This window comes from Oncorhynchus kisutch, linkage group LG9, assembly GCF_002021735.2.
Source record: "Oncorhynchus kisutch isolate 150728-3 linkage group LG9, Okis_V2, whole genome shotgun sequence".
Classification (NCBI taxonomy): Eukaryota; Metazoa; Chordata; class Actinopteri; order Salmoniformes; family Salmonidae; genus Oncorhynchus; species Oncorhynchus kisutch.
In genome coordinates, this window is record NC_034182.2 from 17,952,976 (window position 1) to 17,978,833 (window position 25,858).

The following is a 25,858-nucleotide window of genomic DNA, read 5'->3' on the forward strand; positions in this document are numbered from 1 at the left end:
GGGAAAAACGGAAAGATTTGACGAAAAGCTTACAGCACTGGTATTTCCCAGGCAGTCTCCCATCCAGTACTAACCATCCCGCCCCTGCTTAGCTTACGAGATCAACGAGATCATGCGTACTCAGGACGGTGTGGTCGTAAGCGAGAAACTATCTCTTGGTGCACTATGTTAGTGAAAGTGAGTCTGATTACAGCTGTTGCATTTCACCATTTAGATAAGCATCTTTGTGTCACTCAAAAAGTGGAACAAATTGCATATACTGTAGAAATAATTTGTAGCACAGATTTTTGGATTGAAATACACACTAACCTTGCTTACTATTTCAAAGCAAGGGCACATATTTCAGCCTTGTGGGAAAAACGGACAAAGATTTGACGAAAAGCTTACAGCACCCTGGTATTCCCAGGCAGTCCCCATCCAAGTACTAACCAGGCCCGACCCTGCTTAGCTTCCGAATCAGACAGATCAGGCGTACTCAGGCCGGTGTGGTCGTAGCGAGAAACTATCTCTTGGTGCACTATGTTAAGTGAAAGTGAGTCTGATTAACAGCTGTTGCATTTTCACCATTTAGATAAGCATCTTTGGTGTCACTCAAAAAGTGGAACAAATTGCATATACTGTAGAAATAATTTGTAGCACAGATTGTTTGATGAATACAAACTAACCTTGCTTACTTATTTCAAAGCAAGGGCACATATTTCACCTTGTGGGAAAAAACGGACAAAGAGTTGACGAAAGCTTACAGCACCTGGTATTCCCAGGCGGTCTCCCTCCAAGTACTAACCAGCCTGACCCTGCTTAGCTTCCGAGTCAGACGAGATCAGGCGTACTCAGCCCGGTGTGGTCGTAAGCGAGAAACTATCTCTTGGTGCACTATGTAAGTGAAAGTGAGTCTGATTAACAGCTGTTGCATTTTCACCATTTAGATAAGCATCTTTGTGTCACTCAAAAAGTGGAAGAAATTGCATATACTGTAGAAATAATTTGTAGCACAGATTGTTGGATGAAATACAAACTAACCTTGCTTACTTATTTCAAAGCAAGGGCACATATTTCAGCCTTGTGGGAAAAAACGGACAAAGAGTTGACGAAAGCTTACAGCACCTGGTATTCCCAGGCAGTCTCCCATCCACGTACTAACCAGGCCCAACCTGCTTAGCTTCCGAGATCAGACGAGATCAGGCGTACTCAGGCACGGTGTGGTCGTAAGCGAGAAACTATCTCTTGGTGCACTATGTTAATGAAAGTGAGTCTGATTAACAGCTGTTGCATTTTCACCATTTAGATAAGCATCTTTGTGTCACTCAAAAAGTGGAACAAATTGCATATACTGTAGAAATAATTTGTAGCACAGATTGTTGGATGAAATACAACTAACTTGCTTACTTATTTCAAAGCAAGGGCACATATTTTTCAGCCTTGTGGGAAAACGGACAAAGAGTTGACGAAAATCGCAGCACCTGTATCCCAGCGGTCTCCCATCCAAGTACTAACCAGGCCCGACCCTGCTTAGCTTTCCGAGATCAGACGATCAGGCGTACTCAGGCCGGTGTGGTCGTAAGCGAGAAACTATCTCTTGGTGCACTATGTTAAGTGAAAGTGAGTCTGATTAACAGCTGTTCATTTTCAACCATTTAGATAAGCATCTTTGGTCACTCAAAAAGTGGACAATTGCATATACTGTAGAAATAATTTGTACACAGATTGTTGGATGAATACAAACTAACTAACCTTGCTTACTTATTTCAAAGCAAGGGCACATATTTCAGCCTTGTGGGAAAAAACGGACAAAGAGTTGACGAAAAGCTTACAGCACCTGGTATTCCCAGCGGTCTCCCATCCAAGTACTAACCAGGCCCGACCCTGCTTAGCTTCCGAGATCAGACGAGATCAGGCGTACTCAGGACGGTGTGGTCGTACGAGAAACTATCTCTTGGTGCACTAGTTAAGTGAAAGTGAGTCTGATTAACAGCTGTTGCATTTTCACCATTTAGATAAGCATCTTTGTGTCACTCAAAAGTGGAAGAAATTGCATATACTGTAGAAATAATTTGTAGCACAGATTGTTGGATGAAATACAAACTAACCTTGCTTACTTATTTCAAAGGCAAGGGCACATATTTCAGCCTTGTGGGAAAAACCGGACAAAGAGTTGACAAAAGCTTACAGCACCTGGTATTCCCAGGCGGTCTCCCATCCAAGTACTAACCAGGCCCCGACCCTGCTTAGCTTCCGAGATCAGCGAGATCAGGCGTACTCAGGCCGTGTGGTCGTAAGCGAGAAACTATCTCTTGGTGCACTATGTTAAGTGAAAGTGAGTCTGATTAACAGCTGTTGCATTTTCACCATTTAGATAAGCATCTTTGTGTCACTCAAAAAGTGGAAGAAATTGCATATACTGTAGAATAATTTGTAGCACAGATTGTTGGATAATACAAACTAACCTTGCTTACTTATTTCAAAGCAAGGGGCACATATTTCAGCCTTGTGGGAAAAACGGACAAGAGTTGACGAAAAGCTTACAGCACCTGGTATTCCCAGGCGGTCTCCCATCCAAGTACTAACCAGGCCCGACCCTGCTTAGCTTCCGAGATCAGAAGAGATCAGGCGTACTCAGGCCGGTGTGGTCGTAAGCGAGAAACTATCTCTTGGTGCACTATGTTAATGAAAAGTGATCTGATTAACAGCTGTTTGCAGTTTCACCATTTAGATAAGCATCTTTGTGTCACTCAAAAAGTGGAAGAAATTGCATATACTGTAGAAATAATTTGTAGCACAGATTGTTGGATGAAATACAAACTACCCTTGCTTACTTATTTCAAAGCAAGGGCAACATATTTCAGCCTTGTGGGAAAAAACGGACAAAGAGTTGACGAAAAGCTTACACAGCACCTGTATTCCCAGGCGGTCTCCCATCCAAGTACTAACCAGGCCCGACCCTGCTTAGCTTCCGAGATCAGACGAGATCAGGCGTACTCAGCGGTGGGTCGTAGCGAAAACTATCTCTTGGTGCACTATGTTAAGTGAAAGTGAGTCTGATTAACAGCTGTTGCATTTTTCACACATTTAGATAACATCTTTGTGTCACTCAAAAGTGGAACAAATTGCATATACTGTAGAAATAATTTGTAGCACAGATTGTTGGATGAAATACAAACTAACCTTGCTTACTTATTTCAAAGCAAGGCACATATTTCAGCCTTGTGGGAAAAAACGGACAAAGAGTTGACGAAAAGCTTACAACAGCACCTGGATTCCCAGGCGGTCTCCCATCCAAGTACTAACCAGGCCCGACCCTGCTTAGCTTCCGAGATCAGACGAGATCAGCGTACTCAGCCGGTGTGGTCGTAAGCGAGAAACTATCTCTTGGTTGCACTATGTTAGTGAAAGTGAGTCTGATTAACAGCTGTTGCATTTTCACCATTTAGATAATCATCTTTGTGTCACTCAAAAAGTGGAACAATTGCATATACTGTAGAAATAATTTGTAGCACAGATTGTTGGATGAAATACAAACTAACCTTGCTTACTTATTTCAAAGCAAGGGCACATATTTCAGCCTTGTGGAAAAAACGACAAAGATTTGACGAAAAGCTTACAGCACCTGGTATCCCAGCGGTCTCCCCATCCAAGTACTAACCAGGCCCGACCCTGCTTAGCTTCCGAGATCAGACGAGATCAGGCGTACTCAGGCCGGTGTGGTCGTAAGCGAGAAACTATCTCTTGGTGCACTATGTTAATGAAAGTGAGTCTGATTAACAGCTGTTGCATTTTCACCATTTAGATAAGCATCTTTGTGTCACTCAAAAAGTGGAAGAAATTGCATATACTGTAGAAATAATTTGTAGCACAGATTGTTGGATGAAATACAACTAACCTTGCTTACTTATTTCAAAGCAAGGGCACATATTTCAGCCTTGTGGGAAAAAAACGGACAAAGAGTTGACAAAAAGCTTACAGCACCTGGTATTCCCAGGCAGTCTCCCCTCCAAGTACTAACCAGGCCCGACCCTGCTTAGCTTCCGAGATCAGACAGAATCAGGCGTACTCAGGCCGGTGTGGTCGTAAGCGAGAAACTATCTCTTGGTGCACTATGTTAAGTGAAAGTGAGTCTGATTAACAGCTGTTTGCATTTTCACCATTTAGATAAGCATCTTTGTGTCACTCAAAAAGTGAAGAAATTGCATATACTGTAGAATAATTTGTAGCACAGATTGTTGGATGAAATACAAACTAACCTTGCTTACTTATTTCAACAAGGGCACATATTTCAGCCTTGTGGGAAAAACGGACAAAGAGTTGACGAAAAGCTTACAGCACCTGGTATTCCCAGGCGGTCTCCCATCCAGTACTAACCAGGCCCGACCCTGCTTAGCTTCCGAGATCAGACGAGATCAGGCGTACTCAGGCCGGTGTGGTCGTAAGCGAGAAACTATCTCTTGGTGCACTATGTAAGTGAAGTGAGTCTGATTAACAGCTGTTTGCATTTTCACCATTTAGATAAGCATCTTTGTGTCACTCAAAAAGTGGAAGAAATTGCATATACTGTAGAATAATTTGTAGCACAGATTGTGGATGAAACAACTAACCTTGCTTACTTATTTTCAAAGCAGGGCACTATTTCAGCCTTGTGGGAAAAAACGGACAAAGAGTTGACGAAATTTACAGCACCTGGTATTCCCAGGCGTCTCCCATCCAGTACTAACCAGGCCGACCCTGCTTAGCTTCCGAGATCAGACGAGATCAGGCGTACTCAGGCCGGTGTGGTCGTAAGCGAGAACTATCTCTTGGTGCACTATGTTAGTGAAAGTGAGTCTGATTAACAGCTGTTGCATTTTCACCATTTAGATAAGCATCTTTGTGTCACTCAAAAGTGGAAGAAATTGCATATACTGTAGAAATAATTTGTAGCACAGATTGTTGGATGAAATACAAACTAACCTTGCTTACTTATTTCAAAGCAAGGGCACATATTTCAGCCTTGTTGGAAAAAACGGACAAAGAGTTGACGAAAAGCTTACAGCACCTGGTATTCCCAGGCGGTCTCCCATCCAAGTACTAACCAGGCCCGACCCTGCTTAGCTTCCGAGATCAGACGAGATCAGGCGTACTCAGGCCGGTGTGGTCGTAAGCGAGAAACTATCTCTTGGTGCACTATGTTAAGTGAAGTGAGTCTGATTAACAGCTGTTTGCATTTTCACCATTTAGATAAGCATCTTTGTGTCACTCAAAAAGTGGAACAAATTGCATATACTGTAGAATAATTGTAGCACAGATTGTTGGATGAAATACAAACTAACCTTGCTTACTTATTTCAAAGCAAGGGCACATATTTCAGCCTTGTGGGAAAAACGGACAAAGAGTTGACGAAAAGCTTACAGCACCTGGTATTCCCAGGCGGTCTCCTCCCATCAAGTACTACCAGGGCCGACCCTGCTTAGCTTCCGAGATCAGACGAGATCAGGTTACTCAGCCGGTGTGGTCGTAAGCGAGAAACTATCTCTTGGTGCACTATGTTATGAAAGTGAGTCTGATTAACAGCTGTTGCATTTTCACACCATTTAGATAAGCATCTTTGTGTCACTCAAAAGTGGAAAAAATTGCATATACTGTAGAAATAATTTGTAGCACAGATGTTGGATGAAATACAAACTAACCTTGCTTACTTATTCAAAGCAAGGGCACATATTTCAGCCTTGTGGGAAAAAACGGACAAAGAGTTGACGAAAAGCTTACAGCACCTGGTATTCCCAGGCGGTCTCCCATCCAAGTACTAACCAGCCCGACCCTGCTTAGCTTCCGAGATCAGACGAGATCAGGCGTACTCAGGCCGGTGTGGTCGTAAGCGAGAAACTATCTCTTGGTGCACTATGTTAAGTGAAAGTGAGTCTGATTAACAGCTGTTGCATTTTCACCATTTAGATAAGCATCTTGTGTCACTCAAAAAGTGGAAGAAATTGCATATACTGTAGAAATTTGGTAGCACAGATTGTTGGATGAAATACAAACTAACCTTGCTTACTTATTTCAAAGCAAGGGCACATATTTCAGCCTTGTGGGAAAAACGGACAAAGAGTGACGAAAAGCTTACAGCACCTGGTATTCCCAGGCGGTCTCCCATCCAAGTACTAACCAGCCCGACCCTGCTTAGCTTCCGAGATCAGACGAGATCAGCGTACTCAGGCCGGTGTGGTCGTAAGCGAAAAACTATCTCTTGGTGCACTATGTTAAGTGAAAGTGAGTCTGATTAACAGCTGTTTGCATTTTCACCATTTAGATAAGCATCTTTGTGTCACTCAAAAAGTGGAAGAAATTGCATATACTGTAGAAATATTTTGTAGCACAGATTGTTGGATGAAATACAAACTAACCTTGCTTACTTATTTCAAAGCAAGGGCACATATTTCAGCCTTGTGGGAAAAAACGGACAAAGAGTTGACGAAAAGCTTACAGCACCTGGTATTCCCAGCGGTCTCCCATCCAAGTACTAACCAGGGCCCGACCCTGCTTAGCTTCCGAGATCAGACGAGATCAGGCGTACTCAGGCCGGTGTGGTCGTAAGCGAGAAACTATCTCTTGGTGCACTATGTTAAGTGAAAGTGAGTCTGATTAACAGCTGTTGCATTTTCACCATTTAGATAAGCATCTTGTGTCACTCAAAAAGTGGAAGAAATTGCATATACTGTAGAATAATTTGTAGCACAGATTGTTGGATGAAATACAAACTAACCTTGCTTACTTATTTCAAAGCAAGGGCACATATTTCAGCCTTGTGGGAAAAAACGGACAAAGAGTTGACAAAAGCTTACAGCACCTGGTATTCCCAGGCGGTCTCCCATCCAAGTACTAACCAGGGCCGACCCTGCTTAGCTTCCGAGATCAGACGAGATCAGGCGTACTCAGGCCGGTGTGGTCGTAAGCGAGAAACTATCTCTTGGTGCACTATGTTAGTGAAAGTGAGTCTGATTAACAGCTGTTGCATTTTCACCATTTAGATAAGCATCTTTGTGTCACTCAAAAGTGGAACAAATTGCATATACTGTAGAAAATTTTAGCACAGATTGTTGGATGAAATACAACTAACCTTGCTTACTTATTTCAAAGCAAGGGCACATATTTCAGCCTTGTGGGAAAAAACGGACAAAGAGTTGACGAAAGCTTACAGCACCTGGTATTCCAGGCGTTCTCCCATCCAAGTACTAACCAGGCCCGACCCTGCTTAGCTTCCGAGATCAGACGAGATCAGGCGTACTCAGGCCGGTGTGGTCGTAAGCGAGAAACTATCTCTTGGTGCACTATGTTAAGTGAAAGTGAGTCTGATTAACACTGTTGCATTTTCACCATTTAGATAAGCATCTTTGTGTCACTCAAAGTGGAAGAAATTGCATATACTGTAGAAATAATTTGTAGCACAGATTGTTGGATGAAATACAAACTAACCTTGCTACTTATTTCAAAGCAAGGGCACATATTTCAGCCTTGTGGGAAAAAACGCAAGAGTTGACAAAGTTTACACAAAGCTTACAGCACCTGGTATTCCCAGCGGTCTCCATCCAAGTACTAACCAGGGCCGACCCTGCTTAGCTTCCGAGATCAGACGAGATCAGGCGTACTCAGGCCGGTGGGTCGTAAGCGAGAAACTATCTCTTGGTGCACTATGTTAAGTGAAAGTGAGTCTGATTAACAGCTGTTGCATTTCACCATTTAGATAAGCATCTTTGTGTCACTCAAAAGTGGAAGAAATTGCATATACTGTAGAAATAATTTGTAGCACAGATTGTTGGATGAAATACAAACTAACCTTGCTTACTTATTTCAAAGCAAGGGCACATATTTCAGCCTTGTGGGAAAAAACGGACAAAGAGTTGACGAAAAGCTTACAGCACCTGGTATTCCCAGGCGGTCTCCCATCCAAGTACTAACCAGCCCGACCCTGCTTAGCTTCCGAGATCAGACGAGATCAGGCGTACTCAGGCCGGTGTGGTCGTAAGCGAGAAACTATCTCTTGTGCACTATGTTAAGTGAAAGTGAGTCTGATTAACAGCTGTTGCATTTTCACCATTTAGATAAGCATCTTGTGTCACTCAAAAAGTGGAACATTGCATATACTGTAGAAATATTTGTAGCACAGATTGTTGGATGAAATACAAACTAACCTTGCTTACTTATTTCAAAGCAAGGGCACATATTTCAGCCTTGTGGAAAAAACGGACAAAGAGTTGACAAAAAGCTTACAGCACCTGGTATTCCCAGGGGTCTCCCATCCAAGTACTAACCAGGCCGACCCTGCTTAGCTTCCGAGATCAGACGAGATCAGGCGTACTCAGGCCGGTGTGGTCGTAAGCGAGAAACTATCTCTCTTGGTGCACTATGTTAAGTGAAAGTGAGTCTGATTAACAGCTGTTGCATTTTCACCATTTAGATAAGCATTTGTGTCACTCAAAAAGTGGAAGAAATTGCATATACTGTAGAAATAATTTGTAGCACAGATTGTTGGATGAAATACAAACTAACCTTGCTTACTTATTTCAAAGCAAGGGCACATATTTCAGCCTTGTGGGAAAAAACGGACAAAGAGTTGACGAAAAGCTTACAGCACCTGGTATTCCAGGCGGTCTCCCATCCAAGTACTAACCAGGCCCGACCCTGCTTAGCTTCCGAGATCAGACGAGATCAGGCGTACTCAGGCCGGTGTGGTCGTAAGCGAGAAACTATCTCTTGGTGCACTATGTTAAGTGAAAGTGAGTCTGATTAACAGCTGTTGCATTTTCACCCATTTAGATAAGCATCTTTGTGTCACTCAAAAAGTGGAAGAAATTGCATATACTGTAGAAATAATTTGTAGCACAGATTGTTGGATGAAATACAACTAACCTTGCTTACTTATTTCAAAGCAAGCACATATTTCAGCCTTGTGGGAAAAAACGGACAAGAGTTGACGAAAAGCTTACAGCACCTGGTATTCCCAGGCGTCTCCCATCCAAGTAAACCAGGCCGACCCTGCTTAGCTTCCGAGATCAGACGAGATCAGGCGTACTCAGGCGGTGTGGTCGTAAGCGAGAACTATCTCTTGGTGCACTATGTTAAGTGAAAGTGAGTCTGATTAACAGCTGTTGCATTTTCACCATTTAGATAAGCATCTTTGTGTCACTCAAAAAGTGGAAGAAATTGCATATACTGTAGAAATAATTTGTAGCACAGATTGTTGGATGACAAAAACTAACCTTGCTTACTTATTTCAAAGCAAGGGCACATATTTCAGCCTTGTGGGAAAAACGGACAAAGAGTTGACAAAAAGCTTACAGCACCTGGTATTCCCAGGCGGTCTCCCTCCAAGTACTAACCAGGCCGACCCTGCTTAGCTTCCGAGATCAGACGAGATCAGGCGTACTCAGGCCGTGTGGTCGTAAGCGAGAAACTATCTCTGGTGCACTATGTTAAGTGAAAGTGAGTCTGATTAACAGCTGTTGCATTTTCACCATTTAGATAAGCATCTTTGTGTCACTCAAAAAGTGGAAGAAATTGCATATACTGTAGAAATAATTTGTAGCACAGACAGATTGTTGGATGAAATACAAACTAACCTTGCTTACTTATTTCAAAGCAAGGGCACATATTTCAGCCTTGTGGGAAAAAACGGACAAAGAGTTGACAAAAAGCTTACAGCACCTGGTATTCCCCAGGCGGTCTCCCATCCAAGTACTAACCAGGCCGACCCTGCTTAGCTTCCGAGATCAGACGAGATCAGGCGTACTCAGGCCGTTGTGGTCGTAAGCGAGAAACTATCTCTGGTGCACTATGTTAAGTGAAAGTGAGTCTGATTAACAGCTGTTGCATTTTCACCATTTAGATAAGCTCTTTGTGTCACTCAAAAGTGGAAGAAATTGCATATACTGTAGAAATAATTTGTAGCACATTGTTTGATGAAATACAAACTAACCTTGCTTACTTATTTCAAAGCAAGGGCACATATTTCAGCCTTGTGGGGAAAAAACGACAAAGAGTTGACGAAAAGCTTACAGCACCTGGTATTCCCAGGCGGTCTCCCATCCAAGTACTAACCAGGCACCCGACCCTGCTTAGCTTCCGATCAGACGAGATCAGGCGTACTCAGGCCGGTGTGGTCGTAAGCGAGAAACTATCTCTTGGTGCACTATGTTAAGTGAAAGTGAGTCTGATTAACAGCTGTTGCATTTTCACCATTTAGATAAGCATCTTTGTGTCACTCAAAAAGTGGAACAAATTGCATATACTGTAGAAATAATTTGTAGCACAGATTGTTGGATGAAATACAAACTAACCTTGCTTACTTATTTCAAAGCAAGGGCACATATTTCAGCCTTGTGGGAAAAAACGGACAAAGAGTTTGACGAAAAGCTTACAGCACCTGGTATTCCCCGGCAGTCTCCCATCCAAGTACTAACCAGGCCCGACCCTGCTTAGCTTCCGAGATCAGACGAGATCAGGCGTACTCAGCCGGTGTGGTCGTAAGCGAGAAACTATCTCTTGGTGCACTATGTTAAGTGAAAGTGAGTCTGATTAACAGCTGTTGCATTTTCACCATTTAGATAAGCATCTTTGTGTCACTCAAAAAGTGAAGAAATTGCATATACTGTAGAAATAATTTGTAGCACAGATTGTTGGATGAAATACAAACTAACCTTGCTTACTTATTTCAAAGCAAGGGCACATATTTCAGCCTTGTGGGAAAAAACGGACAAAGAGTTGACGAAAAGCTTACAGCACCTGGTATTCCCAGGCGGGTCTCCCATCCAGTACTAACCAGCCCGACCCTGCTTAGCTTCCTTCCGATCAGACGAATCAGGCGTACTCAGGCCGGTGTGGTCGTAAGCGAGAAACTATCTCTTGGTGCACTATGTTAAGTGAAAGTGAGTCTGATTAACAGCTGTTGCATTTTCACCATTTAGATAGCATCTTGTGTCACTCAAAAAGTGGAACAAATTGCATATACTGTAGAAATAATTTGTAGCACAGATTGTTGGATGAAATACAAACTAACTTGCTTACTTATTTCAAAGCAAGGGCACATATTTCAGCCTTGTGGGAAAAAAACGGACAAAGAGTTACGAAAAGCTTACAGCACCTGGTATTCCCAGGCGGTCTCCCATCCAAGTACTAACCAGGCCCACCCTGCTTAGCTTCCGAGATCAGACGATCAGGCGTACTCAGGCCGGTGTGGTCGTAAGCGAGAAACTATCTCTTGGTGCACTATGTTAAGTGAAAGTGAGTCTGATTAACAGCTGTTGCATTTTCACCATTTAGATAAGCATCTTTGTGTCACTCAAAAAGTGGAACAAATTGCATATACTGTAAATAATTTGTAGCACATTGTTGGATGAATACAAACTAACCTTGCTTACTTATTTCAAAGCAAGGCACATATTTCAGCCGTTGGGGGAAAAACAGACAAAGAGTTGACAAAACTCTTACAGCACCTGGTATTCCCAGGCGGTCTCCCATCCAAGTACTAACCAGGCCTGACCCGCTTAGCTTCGAGATCAGACGAGATCAGGCGTACTCAGGCCGGTGTGGTCGTAAGCGAGAAAACTATCTCTTGGTGCACTATGTTAAGTGAAAGTGAGTCTGATTAACAGCTGTTGCATTTTCACCATTTAGATAAGCATCTTTGTGTCACTCAAAAAGTGGAAGAAATTGCATATACTGTAGAAATAATTTGTAGCACAGATTGTTGGATGAAATACAACTAACCTTGCTTACTTATTTCAAAGCAAGGGCACATATTTCAGCCTTGTGGGAAAAAACGGACAAGAGTTGACAAAAATCTTACAGCACCTGGTATTCCCAGGCGTCTCCCATCCAGTACGAACCAGGCCCGACCTGCAGCCTCGCCTGCTTAGCTTCCGAGATCAGACGAGATCAGGCGTACTCAGGCCGGTGTGGTCGTAAGAGAGAACTATCTCTTGGTGCCTATGTTAAGTGAAGTGGAGTCTGATTAACAGCTGTTGCATTTTCACCATTTAGATAAGCATCTTTGTGTCACTCAAAAAGTGGAAGAAATTGCATATACTGTAAAATAATTTGTAGCACAGATTGTTGGATGAAATACAAACTACCTTGCTTACTTATTTCAAAGCAAGGGCACATATTTCAGCCTTGTGGGAAAAACGACAAAGAGTTGACGAAAAGCTTACAGCACCTGGTATTCCCCCAGCGGTCTCCCATCCAAGTACTACCAGGCCGACCCTGCTTAGCTTCCGAGATCAGAGGAGATCAGCCGTACTCAGGCGGTGTGGTCGTAAGCGAGAAACTATCTCTTGGTGCACTATGTTAAGTGAAAGTGAGTCTGATTAACAGCTGTTGCATTTTCACCATTTAGATAGCATCTTTGTGTCACTCCAAAAGTGGAAGAAATTGCATATACTACTGTAGAAATAATTTGTAGCACAGATTGTTGTGAAATACAAACTAACCTTGCTTACTTATTTCAAAGCAAGGCACATATTTCAGCCTTGTGGGAAAAACGGACAAAGAGTTGACGAAAAGCTTACAGCACCTGGTATTCCCAGGCGGTCTCCTCCCATCCAAGTACTAACCAGGCCCGACCCTGCTTAGCTTCCGAGATCAGACGAGATCAGGCGTACTCAGGCCGGTGTGGTCGTAAGCATAAAACTATCTCTTGGTGCACTATGTTAAGTGAAAGTGAGTCTGATTAACAGCTGTTGCATTTTCACCATTAGATAAGCATCTTTTGTCACTCAAAAGTGGAACAAATGGCATATACTGTAGAATAATTTGTAGCACAGATTGTTGGATGAAATACAAACTAACCTTGCTTACTTATTTCAAAGCAAGGGCACATATTTCAGCCTTGTGGAAAAAACGGACAAAGAGTTGACAAAAAGCTTACAGCACCTGGTATCCCAGGCGGTCTCCCATCCAGTACTAACCAGGCCCGACCCTGCTTAGCTCCGAGATCAGACGAGATCAGGCGTACTCAGGCCGGTGTGGTCGTAAGCGAGAAACTATCTCTTGGTGCACTATGTAAGTGAAAGTGAGTCTGATTACCAGCTGTTGCATTTTCACCATTTAGATAAGCATCTTTGTGTCACTCAAAAAGTGGAAGAATTGCATATACTGTAGAAATAATTTGTAGCACAGATTGTTGGATGAAATACAACCTAACCTTGCTTACTTTTTCAAAGCAAGGGCACTATTTCAGCCTTGTGGGAAAAACGACAAAGAGTTGACGAAAAGCTTACAGCACCTGGTATTCCCAGGCGGTCTCCCAAATAGGTTTTCTTGACTGCAGATTCTACTGCCCACAGGTATGCTAAAGGTTTTCATGGTAATTCTTTGGAGAGGGTAAAGGGCATTTCCTTTCATCAAAGCATGTGAGTGACCCAGGCGCACGGCCGGAGATACAGATACTTTTTTAATAAAAAGGGTTGCCCCCAACACTTTCAAACTAAAATCCCCGTCTTGGGGAGACATCAGGCAAAAATCATCCTTGGCCCTGGTTAATTTTAATCTTAAATCAACCGAATTTAAGAGTAACCGTTCTTGAAAGAAAATGTCAGAGTGTATAGGGCCTAGCAAATGAAACTCTCGAGATTCGGCGCAGTAGCGAGCTCGTGCCGCTAGTCCTTTGTTTGCACCGGTGGAAGGGTCTGTCGATTCCATAGAGGCTCCTGCAGTATCCTTGCTAAACAGCCCGGCGCTAAATTGGGTTTTGAGAGTGTCTTCGGAGTAGTTTAGTAAACACTCCATGATGGCTCTATAAGGGTATGTAGCGCTGCTTTGACTGATTAGGCGTTCACCCAAAGTCACATCAACTTGGGAGAAAATGGTGGCCAAGGGGTAATTAATGAGACTCACTTTGGCATCGTCTGCAATATTAGACCCATCTCTTTTGGTCACTTTTAGACGTAAATGCACCAAGGTGTTGTTGAGGTCCAGATAGTTGTCACCATGGCCTGGTATGAAAAATTCGATAGGCCCGTTATCGGTAATAGCAGAGAGAGGGGCTATCTCCACATAACTGGATCTATCTATTGAATGCTGCGTTAACGGTGCCGTGAAAAGATCAAGTTCTGTCTTTATAGCTTCAGAGGACATTCGATGTAAAAGAGCCATGTCACTTATTCTTTTAGAAAATACTTCCTAGTATTCTTTTAGCCTGTTTTGGTACAGACCTCCTCACTTTACCCCGTCTTTGACTTACTGAGGTTCTTTTAACAGTTAACCGCCGCTTTTTAGGTGCAGGTCTACGCCTTAAACCAGGGGGTCTCTTTTTTGGCCTTCGAGACAATATCATAAGCCCCGAGCCTTCTTGATGCTCCACCTCTGGTGACGCCCTTCGGGTCATAGCATTGGCTACAACCTCACTTACTATATTTTTAGCCGCTGATTTTAAATGTGGTTTGGCTATGCTGAAGCCTCTCTTCATAAACGGTAAAACCATCCTGAAGAGGTTACGGAATATACCTCCTATCCCCGAACCATACATTGTCGGCGCTCCATGATATCCTGGTAGTCCATTACCCACTTGATCCACATAGTATGAAACATAACGGTTAGGGTCGAGCTGATGGTGCTCCATAACACTTTTATTTGTATTATGTTTATAAATATAATACAGCTATTATATATGTAGAGAGGTTTTGGTGGGTCTAAAGTGGAGTTTTACAATCGTTTTACCATAAGTAAATTCAATGTTTTCGTTCTGATCCGTTTTAAGCTCAACCAGAATGTTTTCAATATAGTTCTTGCTGACATGTACGTAGTGCGGCTTGTCATAATTGACAGTGACGATGTCCCCATCCTTGCCGTCTATATGAACTGTTCGCAGGAGGGGCACACAGCTGTCTCCGACCCTTTGATAGGTTATGATGTCGGTATAGACAAATATGTTGTAAAAGCCTGCATGTATATCCGCAGGGAATGGGAATAATTTATCGTTCACATACGTCCATTTATTGGGACCCATCCCCAACATGTAGGATAAATTACCGCTGGTCTTTATACCTCCGTTAGCAGGCCCTGAGATTTGTATCCTTTTATGGATTGGATTGTAGAATAGGAATATTTCCATCTTGTTCAGGGTTAGGTGTTCATTCAACTCTGAGACGATCCTGTCGACGGTTCTATAGAAACCTTTTTTAAGCTTAATAAGTTTCGCAGGTTCCGAGAACCTTTTGCAATAAAAATCACGGTCCTTAGCTTTGATATTATACCAACTATGGGGGTATGTAATCTCGCTGAGACCTACTTCCCAAGCCTCTGATAACTCTATAGGCTTTGGAAAATTGGTTGTATACTTCGAACTCTGATTATTACGATATATCTGTGCCGACGCATTACTGGGGAGAGTCAGGTAGAAGCCGCTGTGTTCCATGATGCCCAACTGTGTACACGCGAATGATGCGCTAGTTATCATGACTAGGGGTTTAAATTAACCCCCGTTGCCTCCACCACATCCTGCTCCAATACCCAACTGTTGAACTTTTGAGGCCAGTTTTTCCAGCGGACCAGCAACCATTTTTTACCCTTTTCTCTCTTCTGATCTAGAATCTCCTCCACGTGAAAGACTTTGTCTTTACCCAACTGGACCTTCTGTAATTCCTTCTCATAAAAAGATCCCTCTATAAGATCCCCGTCATAATCTTTTAATTTGTAGACCGGCGGAATGCGTGGCAGACATTCGGTAACGGTAAACAACTCCGAGCTAAAGCCTTGTTCGTATTTTTTGTCGAAAACACCCCTCAACTTTGATATACGCACCAAGTCACCCACTAGGAATTTAAAAGTCATTTTTTTCTTACGGCGAAGTGGGAACAAACCATACATATTTTTAAAGACTTTGAAAAGAGTTTTCCGAAGAGACCTCCGAGGGCTTCATACGTATAGTCTTATGGTAGCTGTGGTTGTAACCGTTTACTAAATCCTGAACTATGTCTGTATATCGGTTGGTGTTGTGAGCTGTAAAATAGCGCCACATCCGCTCTTTCAAAGTCCTATTAAAGCGTTCCACAACCGAAGCTTTCAAATCAGAGCCTGTAGCAAAATGTACTATATTATACTTATTCATTAGCTTCTGAAATGTTTGATTAAAAAATTCTTTTCCGCCATCCGTCTGCACTTTCTTGGGGGCGCCTCCTGCCTTCAAGATCGATTCAAAGGCCCTGGTCACCTCTGCCCCGCTCTTATTTTTTAACACCCTTACATAGGCTAATTTAGAGAAAATATCTATAACCGTTAGCATGTAGCGATTTCCATCATTTTTATCGGCAAGGGACTGCATGTCACATAGATCCGCCTGAAATTGGGATAATGGATGCGTAGAAAAAACTCTATTTCTTGGAAAATGTTTTCTTACAGGTTTATGTAGAGTGTAGGCATCTTGCTCTGATAACCATTCATTCACTTTAGCATCGCTTAACAGACTACCTGTTTCTTCGACTATAGCTCTCTGTAAACGCTCTTTACCCCCATAAGACCCGGGGTTAGAGGGATTATAATATATGTTTTTCAACAGCTGCTCAGCCATCCTTCTTGCCTCTCTGAGGTACAATAACTGTAATGAGCCACTTTCATATAACGACAACATTTCAGTTTGTGAATTTTTATTTTAAGAATGCAACAATTATTACGTATACAGACAATTCAGGATTTGTTGCAAGATACAAGTCCCCGTTTTCTCAACAATCACAGCATGCAACACCCTGTATATATTGTTTAGATTTACAGGTTTGTTTCGCTGAATTTTTAAAACACACACGTCTGATATATAAGTATATAAACAACAAATATGATACACATTCACATTAAAGGGTGGTTCAAACAAATAATGTAAAATCTTAGCCAAAGTTATTTCTAGTTCTTCAGAATCCTCAACAAGCCTTGATACCATATGTGACCATTGTAAACTCTCGCCCGTATGTCGGACATGTTTCATGATTTGCTCCATTTTTAACACACGCTCTACAATAACCCCTGTATTGTGGGTTGTGTAGAACTTTACATTGTTCACTTTATTTTCAATAATCTGATGCATAACATTTGTAAGGTCTCTCAAAAGAAAAAATGTATTTATTCGCTCAAACATCGTAGACACATAGTTACCCATAGCTCTAAATAAACAAAATGTCACTCGGTCTCTTGGGATTTATTGAGCCAGAAAAGCATCACATCAGCCATCACAGCTTCCCTGTATTTGTTGTCGTCCACCAGGGTGTGTCGGATTTCTTTGAGTTTCTCATGGATGAAGAGGGCCTCCTTCAGTTCATGTAGGAAGGCTTCGGTTACCCCGTAAACTCTAGGGATAGACGGCGCAATACCCATAGACTCCAGGGCGATGACCAGCGCTGGTATAAAACGGCAGGACCACAGTCTTTTCACCAGCTCCTCAAAATGATTGAAAAAGTAGTATCTAGGAGGGTCGTAGAGGCAAGGATGACGACGCTGGCTGGGATGATTGATCTCACAGCCGATGCATTTTTCTCGTATATATTCGCCAATCACCACGTTTAAAAGTGTAGCTACAGAGGCCTTGATTGTATCCACAAAAATAGTACTGGCCACCCCATCAAACACATCCTCAGGCTGGGTAAATGTCGGGGGTGTCACGGGTCTTGCCAGGGGTGCGTAGAGTGTAGGGCTTCGTGGCATAGAGTCTTTAGTGTCGGGCCCCCATGACGTAGTGGCTTCCTCGTAGATGGTCTGGAGATCCATGGTGTATGCTGAAATGAAGAACTGGCTGCTTTTTTTCTTTTTATTGTAGAACAAGGCCCTTGGGTATCTGGGGGGGCGGGGTTAAAGCATCCGCTTACTTAGTTTTCTTCTGACGCTGTATCTTCTTGAGGCTCTTTTGCATCGTAATCTTTACGATTCGTATATATTATGCACTTCTTTAAATGAACAAGGCTCTGACGCTGTTGGCTCTGTACAAAGAGAGCATCCAACGGTTGCAACATTTTCAATTCCAGTACATCCCAACTGTTAAAAGGAATAAGCAGACGCAGTCGGGTATCCCCAGTCAGGCCACCACCCCTAAGTTTGTGGTTTCGGATTGCCTCGGTGCCGATATAGAACTCCACGCTGCCGCACGGTCGGCCATTCTTTCTTCGTATTTTCACCCTGTGAAATATTTGTCCTGAGGAGTCAGGGGTACCTTCCCAACGGGTCTCGTGGCCCGTGAACACACTATACCCCTTGGTGATAAGGCTCAGTTCAGGACACACAACCTTGCGAAAAACCGACCAGTCTTCAACACCATATTCCAAGCCTACAGTCTGGTCTGTATATTCTTCTCCTTCATCTACCGTATAGAGGGTCACTCTACAGGCCAGGTAATCAAACCGATACCCCCACTGCTGGCCATTAGACATCAACACTTGATCTGTCAGAGCATTTGCTGGCGGTATTTGGGTTCTATACACATTTAAAAAACGTTTTTTTGGCGCATCATATATTGCTGGTTGATACTTTGCCCTTGCTCTATGGGCAACCCGAAGGCCTGTTTCAGTTGTTACAGTCATCACTGCTTTGGTACCGATCCCAAATTCCATGGTTATTCTTAAGATCTTGTGCACTCTTAAACAGGTATTGTTCAGCGGCTTTATAAGGGGCCTTAACCAACCCAAACCGTGAGAAACAGTAACAGGTTGACCTGACACATGGTCACTTACTCAACCCAGGGCATGCACCCTTCTACATGACATAGGGTCATAAATCATTACATAGGGTCATAAATCAGGCTTGGGTCATCAATCATTAACGGCCTGTCAAATGGACCCTTACTCACCCCATAGCCCCCACCTAACCAGGCTTGCCTGACCAGAAGACATGCACACGTCATCACTACATAGGGTTCACATAGAGTTCACATAGGTTCACATAGGGTCATCAATCAAAATTTTGACCCGTGACATCTACTTTATTCTCTCTCCTGAGATCAAATGCTGATTAAAAGCATCACTTGTCAAATTTTTCTCAGTAAAAATAAAATAAGTATTGGTCACACACCCGTTATTGCTCCTAGCTCCAACAGTGTATCAGTGTGTGTTATATTATGGTCTAACAATTCACAACAATACACACATCTAAAAGTAAAATAATGGAATTAATAAATATTAGGATGAGAAATATCGGAGTGGCATTGACTAAAACACAGTAGAATACAGAATATAAATTCAAATTTATTTATCCCTTTTAGCCCTTCGTACATCAGCTGATATCTCAAAGTGCTGTACAGAAACCCAGCCTAAAACCCCAAACACCAAGCAATGCAGGTGTAGAAGCACAGTGGCTAGGAAAAACTAGGAAGAAACCTAGGAAAAAACCTAGAGAGGAACCGGGCTATGTGGGGTGGCCAGTCCTCTTCTGGCTGTGCCGGGTGGAGATTATAACAGAACATGGCCAAGATGTTCAAATGTTCATAAATGACCAGCATGGTCAAATAATAATAATCACAGGCAGAACAGTTGAAACTGGAGCAGCAGCACGGCCAGGTGGACTGGGGACAGCAAGGAGTCATCATGCCCGGTAGTCCTGGGGCATGGTCCTAGGGCTCAGGTCCTCAGAGAGAGAGAGAGAGAGAGAGAGAGAGAGAAAGAAAGAAAGAGAGAGAGAGAGCATACTTAAATTCACACAGGACACAGGATAGGACAGGAGAAGCACTCCAGATATAACAAACTGACCCTAGTACTGAGGTGAGGATGGATGGGGTCATGTATCGCGAGATCTTGGCCAATAACCTCCTTCCCTCAGTAAGAGCATTGGAGATGGGTCGTGGCTGGGTCTTCCAGCATGACAATGACCCGAAACACACAGCCAGGGCAACTAAGGAGTGGCTCCATAAGAAGCATCTCCAGGTCCTGGAGTGACCTAGCCAGTCTCCAGACCTGAACCCAATAGAACATCTTTGGAGGGAGCTGAAAGTCCGTATTGCCCAGCGACAGCCCCGAAACCTGAAGAATCTGGAGAAGGTCTGTATGGAGGAGTGGGCCAAAATCCCTGCTGCAGTGTGTGCAAACCTGGTCAGGAACTACAGGAAACGTATGATTGCTGTAATTGCAAACAAAGGTTTGTGTACCAAATATTAAGTTCTGCTTTTCTGATGTATCAAATACTTATGTCATGCAATAAAATGCTAATGAATTACTTAAAAATCTGGATTTTGGGTTTTCTGGATTTTTGTTTTAGATTCCGTCTCTCACAGTTGAAGTGTACCTAGGATAAAAATTACAGACCTCTACATGCTTTGTAAGTAGGAAAACCTGCAAAATAAGCAGTGTTTCAAAGCATGGGTGAAGGCTAGATAGGCTGCGTTTCTACGGTAAAAAGTAATGCCATAACCAACTGTGTTTACCGCTAAAACCAGCTTTTGGTTGGCCTTAAATATCCCATCCTCCCCTCAATACGGTGCAGTCGTCCTGTCCCCTTTGCAGAAAAGCATCCCCAAAGAATGATGTTTCCACCTCCATGCTTCACGGTTGTGATGGTGTTCTTGGGGTTGTACTCATCCTTCTTCCTCCAAACACGGCGAGTGGAGTTTAGACCAAAAAGCTATATTTTTGTCTCATCAGACCACATGACCTTCTCCCATTCCTCCTCTGGATCATCCAGATGATCATTGGCAAACTTCAGACGGGCCTGGACATGCACTGGCTTGAGCAGGGACTTTTTGTGCGCTGCAGGATTTTAATCCATGATAGCGTAGTGTGTTACTAATGGTTTTCTTTGAGACTGTGGTCCCAGCTCTCTTCAGGTCATTGACAACGTCCTGCCATATAGTTCTGGGCTGATCCCTCACCTTCCTCATGATCATTGATGCCCCACGAGGTGAGATCATGCATGGAGCCCCAGACCGAGGGTGATTGACCGTCATCTTGAACTTCTTCCATTTTTTAATAATTGCGCCAACAGTTGTTGCCTTCTCACCAAGCTGCTTGCCTATTGTCCTTGTAGGCCATCCCAGCCTTGTGCAGGTCTACAATTTTATCCCTGATGTCCTTACACAGCTGTCTGGTCTTGGCCATTGTGGAGACGTTGGAGTCTGTTTGATTGTGTGTGGACAGGTGTCTTTTATATAGGTAACGAGTGGAGAACAGGAGGGATTCTTTAAAGAAAAACTAACAGGTCTGTGAGAGCTGGAATTCTTACTGGTTGGTAGGTGATCAAATACTTATGTCATGCAGTAAAATGCTAATTAATTACTTAAAAATCATACAATGAAATTTTCTGGATTTTTGTTTTAGATTCCGTCTCTCAGAGTTGAGGTGTACCTATGATAAAAATTATAGACCTCTAAATGCTTTGTAAGTAGGAAACACTGCCGATTTTGCAGGTTATCAAATACTTGTTCTCCCCACTGTAAGTTGTTGGGGAATAATCAGAATTGGTTGGTAACATAGGTAAGATGTTTTATATTCATATGTTTGTAAGTTACTTCTCATCAGAATGTTATTTTTGTATAATACTGTGGCGGGGTTGCAGTATCTGTTCTATGTCAAGACTAAGTTGTTTGGGCCAGAGAGAGGGGAGAGGTCAAGCGTGTATCTCTTGGCTCCACAATGTCTGTGTGCCAGTCAGTGTGCCTCTGTGATCTTGTCAAGATAGGATGGATTTGATATATGCCTGTTGATATGGAGGATTGATTTATGGTTCTGAGTTTGAGAAAATAACATGTTTTAGGAGACAAAGCTGAACGATGAATTATGCCGATGCTGTCTTATCCTGTGTGTGTCTTTGCTATAAAGGATTTCAGTTGAAATGTGGAAGGGACTCTCAGAGAATTCATTGATAGACACTGAATTGATCTGAGAGTCACAGGGTTGTGATATAGCTTATATAATTAAAAATTGACTTTGTGATATCTAACTCTGACTTGTGTGTAGTGCTCTCATGATTTGGTAAATAGAGGAAATTTCCACGACATTTGGCGACAAGGAGGGGATCCCCTAAACTTGGGATCTCAGGGAAACCACACTTCGGGAACGAAGCAGATGGACCAACCTTTGATCTAAGAGGAAGTGAGCCGAGTGGATACCACATCTCGAACTGAGTTTTTTTTAAAGAAAAAGGTGAGCGAACCACACACAGATTTGAAGTCGAGTTTTTAAATTATGCCTGTTACGTATACTCTGAGCGTGAATTCCTTTGTAAGGAAGGCACCTTGGCGGCGTAAGCAGGGCCGAGTCAGAGGAGAGTAATATGGGGGTTTTGTGGACTCAAAAGATACGCTGCTAGGTCTACTGAGGAAAAGGGCTCGGTTCACTTCATATGCCACCTCAAGCTTGCAAAAATAATTTACCAGCTACTGACCACAAACTGTATCTCTAACACTTGGTCCAAATTTGTTTGTTCAGTTTAAAGGGATGGTTCACTCAAAATGCAAACATCTATATTATTCTTCACTTCCCAAGGCTGTTGTCAATCAACACAGGCAGCCTGAAAATATTATATTTTCTTGACAGGTTGTGTTGTGGTTTGGTTTTTAGAGCATACAAATAAGTATACACTGTTCAATAATAATATATGGCATTTAGCATATACTTCGGTTCTAAATCCAGCCTGAGGCATCCAGCCCGCTCTGAGGCATCCACATGAGAGGTCGACCGATTATGATTTTTCAACACCGATACCGATTATTGGAGGCCCAAAACAGCTGATACCGATTAATCGGCCGATTAATAAATATATAAATATTTAAAAAAATATATAATAAAATAAATAAAATATAAATAATAATAATGATACAAAAATTAAATAATAATAATAATAATACAAAAAAATGTATTTGTAATAATTACAATTACAGCAATACTGAATTAACACTTATTTTAACTTAATATAATACTTCAATAAAATCAATTTAGCCTCAAGTAGATAATGAAACATGTTCAATTTGGTTTAAATAATGCAAAAACAAAGTGTTAAGTGCAATATGTGCTATGTAAGAAAGTTTCAGTTCCTTGCTCAGAACATGAGAACGTATGTAAGCTGTTGGTTCCTTTTAACATGAGTCTTCAATATTCCCGGGTAAGAAGATTTAGGTTGTAGTTATTATAGGACTATTTCCCTCTATACCATTTGTATTTCATTAACCTTTGACTATTGGATGTTCTTATAGGCACTTTAGTATTGCCAATGTAACAGTATAGCTTCCATCCCTCTCCTCGCTCCTCCCACCAGCAACACAACGACAACAGCCACCACATCGAAGCAGTGTTACCCATGCAGAGCAAGGGAAACAACCACCCCAAGGCTCAGAGCGAGTGCAGTTTGAAACGCAATCAGCGCGCGCTAACTAGCCAGCCATTTCACACCAGCCTCATCTCGGGAGTTGATAGGTTTGAAGTCATAAACAGCAGCAACGCTCTATGAAGAGCTGCTGGCAAAACTTACGATAGTGCTGTTTTAATGAATGTTTCCGCTTCTGCCTACCACCGCTCAGTCAGATACTTAGATACTTGTATGCTCAGTCAGATTATGTGCAACACAGGACACACTAGATAAAAAAAATGAAAATCTGTCTTTCTGCCCCTGAACGAGGCAGTTAACCCACCGTTCCTAGGCCATCATTGAAAATAAGAATGTGTTCTTAACTGACTTGCCTAGTTAGATAAAGATTAAATAAAGGGGTAAAAAAAGAAAGAAAAAAAAGAAAAAGATTGTGAAATCGGCGTCCAAAAATACCGATTTCCGATTGTTATGAACACTTTAAATCGGCCCTAATTAATCGGCCATTCCGATTAATCGGTCGACCTCTAATCCACATAGTCCTAAAACACACCGATAGCGCTTTTTTTTGTATGACAGTGCAATGATTAAACTGGGGGTTGACAAAAATGAATGTGTGGGGAGGTGTCAAGTCCCCCCAGTCCCCAGTGAAGGTTCCTACTCATCCAATTTTCTTTGATATCTGCATATACCATGCTCCAAACTGGTCACTATACCTTGAATTAAGATTGGCACAACGGTGAAGGCTTTCACTGTTATACCATCAAGTGCAGGAAAATTAACAGGGGTGGCAGGTGGTTAGAGTGATGGACTAGTAACCGAAAGGTTGCAAGATCGAATCCCCGAGCTGACAAGGTAAAAATCTGTCATTCTGCCCCTGAACAAGGCAGGTAACCCAGGCCGTCATTGTAAATAAGAATTTGTTCTTAACTGACTTGCCTAGTTAAATAAAGGTAAAAAAGAAATGAAAAGACTAACCTTCTGCAAATTGGTCCTAGAGTGTTTCTGGTATGTGTTTCTGGTATATTTCTGGTATATTTGAGATGATATGCCAGACACTAAAGGACAAGACAACATTTAGCAATTATGTAATGTAGGATTAACATGTCTGATGCATCTGGGCCTCAGCCAAGATGGTGGGTTAACACCCATACCTTCTGATGTGGTGAATAAGAGATTGATGTACAGCATGACTGAGCAGGCTTAGGGCTGGAATGAAGTCTAGTTGAATGGAAACGGGTGTTTCAGCAGGCTGACCTTTTTTATATTGTTGAAGTGAGATGGTGTAGCCTAAACTGGTATCTACTATCAGGTCTGATATGGAGAAGTAGCAAATACTTTTAGACTAGTTCATTCCATTCTTGAGAACATTTGAGAATCATTTTATATATACAGTTGAAGTCGGAAGTTTACATACACCTTAGCCAAATATATTTAAACTCAGTTTTTCACAATTCCTGACATTTAATCATAGTAAAGCATATTTTAAATCGGACACTGTGGTGGGATTAACAACAAGATTACCTTTAAAATGGTATAAAATACATGTCTGTTTGAGGAATTTTAATTATGTTGTTTTGAATTTGGCGCCCTGCACTTTCACTGGCTGTTGTCACATCATCCCGTTAACGGGATTGCAGCCCTAAGAAGTTTTAAGAACCAATTCTTATATTTAATGATGGCCTAGGAACAGTGGGTTAACTGTCTTGTTCAGGGGCAGTATGACAGATTTGAATGTGACAACAGTTAAAAAGGAAACGAAATCATTTATATAAAATATTAATGCATAACGAAGACAATTATGGTCTTCTGCGAATAGCTATAGTTCAGAAGAATTCATGTAAATATTAGAAAGCCGGGTTTAACCGTTGGCGTTGTATGAGCTACAGTACAGTAACGTTAGCTAGCTATCTAACATTATGTCCTAAACCAGGCAGAACTAGGTTTGTAATTATTTCTGAGCTCTCTTAACAACAAGGAACTTTGGTCCCAAATGAGGACCCAGCCGAGAAGAGATCAACATCCGACGAGCTTCTCCTTCACGTCTCTATGGATTAAAAATTCTGTCCCATATATTGTATATCGTTTCCATAAAGCCAACATGGCTTTACACTCATTAACGTAAGTTTCCAATCTAGAGCAGTTCTCACTTTTGTGAGAATGAACTAGCTAATGTTAGCTTCGTTGACATGGCACTGCAATTGCAGTGCACACACACCCGCCATTACCATGACAACTAATGTAGTCATGTCAGCCCGTGATTTCAGTCTTACAATGATGCGGTTGGGCAGTAAGTATTCTAAAATGGATTTGAAAAACACAACTGATTTTTGCATTAGGGCCTGCAGTGTTTACAAAGCTTAAGAACTTTGCGCACCTGGATTGTGCAATATTTGCCCACTTATTTATTTTCAAAATTATTCAGGTATTGGTAACCATGGCTAGACAACAATTTTCAAGTCTTGCCATAGATTTTTTTTAAATCACAACTGTATCTTGGCCATACAGGAACATTCACTGTCTTCTTGGTAAGCAACTTCAATATAGAGTTGGCCTTGTTGTAGGTTATTCTCCTGCTAAAAGGTCAATTCCTTTCCCAGTGTCTGACCTGAAGCAGGATTTCCTCTAGGATTTT

The 25,858-nt window shown here is 42.2% G+C and overlaps 2 non-coding genes and 26 pseudogenes across 2 annotated transcripts; all 28 read right to left on the bottom strand.

Moving 5' to 3' along the window:
- Positions 1 to 1,092: 1,092 nt before the first annotated feature.
- On the bottom strand, positions 1,093 to 1,211 carry LOC116375354 (uncharacterized; annotated as a pseudogene).
- A 593-nt stretch (positions 1,212 to 1,804) lies between these two features.
- Positions 1,805 to 1,922, bottom strand: LOC116375348 (uncharacterized; annotated as a pseudogene).
- A 238-nt stretch (positions 1,923 to 2,160) lies between these two features.
- LOC116375365 (uncharacterized) lies at positions 2,161 to 2,278 on the bottom strand (annotated as a pseudogene).
- Positions 2,279 to 2,516: 238 nt separating this feature from the next.
- On the bottom strand, positions 2,517 to 2,635 carry LOC116375355 (5S ribosomal RNA). The gene has a single exon (XR_004211097.1). It is a non-coding gene; the product is annotated as a 5S ribosomal RNA (ribosomal RNA).
- A 243-nt stretch (positions 2,636 to 2,878) lies between these two features.
- Positions 2,879 to 3,000, bottom strand: LOC116375367 (uncharacterized; annotated as a pseudogene).
- A 234-nt stretch (positions 3,001 to 3,234) lies between these two features.
- Positions 3,235 to 3,353, bottom strand: LOC116375364 (uncharacterized; annotated as a pseudogene).
- A 239-nt stretch (positions 3,354 to 3,592) lies between these two features.
- On the bottom strand, positions 3,593 to 3,710 carry LOC116375361 (uncharacterized; annotated as a pseudogene).
- A 241-nt stretch (positions 3,711 to 3,951) lies between these two features.
- On the bottom strand, positions 3,952 to 4,070 carry LOC116375349 (uncharacterized; annotated as a pseudogene).
- Positions 4,071 to 4,308: 238 nt separating this feature from the next.
- LOC116375370 (uncharacterized) lies at positions 4,309 to 4,426 on the bottom strand (annotated as a pseudogene).
- Positions 4,427 to 5,014: 588 nt separating this feature from the next.
- LOC116375334 (5S ribosomal RNA) lies at positions 5,015 to 5,133 on the bottom strand. The gene has a single exon (XR_004211086.1). It is a non-coding gene; the product is annotated as a 5S ribosomal RNA (ribosomal RNA).
- Positions 5,134 to 5,729: 596 nt separating this feature from the next.
- On the bottom strand, positions 5,730 to 5,847 carry LOC116375340 (uncharacterized; annotated as a pseudogene).
- A 237-nt stretch (positions 5,848 to 6,084) lies between these two features.
- Positions 6,085 to 6,201, bottom strand: LOC116375359 (uncharacterized; annotated as a pseudogene).
- Positions 6,202 to 6,444: 243 nt separating this feature from the next.
- LOC116375350 (uncharacterized) lies at positions 6,445 to 6,563 on the bottom strand (annotated as a pseudogene).
- A 239-nt stretch (positions 6,564 to 6,802) lies between these two features.
- On the bottom strand, positions 6,803 to 6,921 carry LOC116375366 (uncharacterized; annotated as a pseudogene).
- Positions 6,922 to 7,156: 235 nt separating this feature from the next.
- On the bottom strand, positions 7,157 to 7,274 carry LOC116375352 (uncharacterized; annotated as a pseudogene).
- Positions 7,275 to 7,518: 244 nt separating this feature from the next.
- Positions 7,519 to 7,634, bottom strand: LOC116375368 (uncharacterized; annotated as a pseudogene).
- A 240-nt stretch (positions 7,635 to 7,874) lies between these two features.
- LOC116375346 (uncharacterized) lies at positions 7,875 to 7,992 on the bottom strand (annotated as a pseudogene).
- A 236-nt stretch (positions 7,993 to 8,228) lies between these two features.
- Positions 8,229 to 8,345, bottom strand: LOC116375353 (uncharacterized; annotated as a pseudogene).
- A 242-nt stretch (positions 8,346 to 8,587) lies between these two features.
- Positions 8,588 to 8,705, bottom strand: LOC116375377 (uncharacterized; annotated as a pseudogene).
- Positions 8,706 to 8,944: 239 nt separating this feature from the next.
- Positions 8,945 to 9,058, bottom strand: LOC116375369 (uncharacterized; annotated as a pseudogene).
- Positions 9,059 to 9,296: 238 nt separating this feature from the next.
- Positions 9,297 to 9,412, bottom strand: LOC116375351 (uncharacterized; annotated as a pseudogene).
- Positions 9,413 to 9,657: 245 nt separating this feature from the next.
- Positions 9,658 to 9,776, bottom strand: LOC116375360 (uncharacterized; annotated as a pseudogene).
- Positions 9,777 to 10,013: 237 nt separating this feature from the next.
- LOC116375358 (uncharacterized) lies at positions 10,014 to 10,132 on the bottom strand (annotated as a pseudogene).
- A 243-nt stretch (positions 10,133 to 10,375) lies between these two features.
- LOC116375356 (uncharacterized) lies at positions 10,376 to 10,493 on the bottom strand (annotated as a pseudogene).
- A 599-nt stretch (positions 10,494 to 11,092) lies between these two features.
- LOC116375357 (uncharacterized) lies at positions 11,093 to 11,208 on the bottom strand (annotated as a pseudogene).
- Positions 11,209 to 11,444: 236 nt separating this feature from the next.
- LOC116375363 (uncharacterized) lies at positions 11,445 to 11,561 on the bottom strand (annotated as a pseudogene).
- A 962-nt stretch (positions 11,562 to 12,523) lies between these two features.
- Positions 12,524 to 12,645, bottom strand: LOC116375347 (uncharacterized; annotated as a pseudogene).
- Positions 12,646 to 12,882: 237 nt separating this feature from the next.
- LOC116375362 (uncharacterized) lies at positions 12,883 to 12,998 on the bottom strand (annotated as a pseudogene).
- Between the last annotated feature and the right edge of the window lie 12,860 nt (positions 12,999 to 25,858).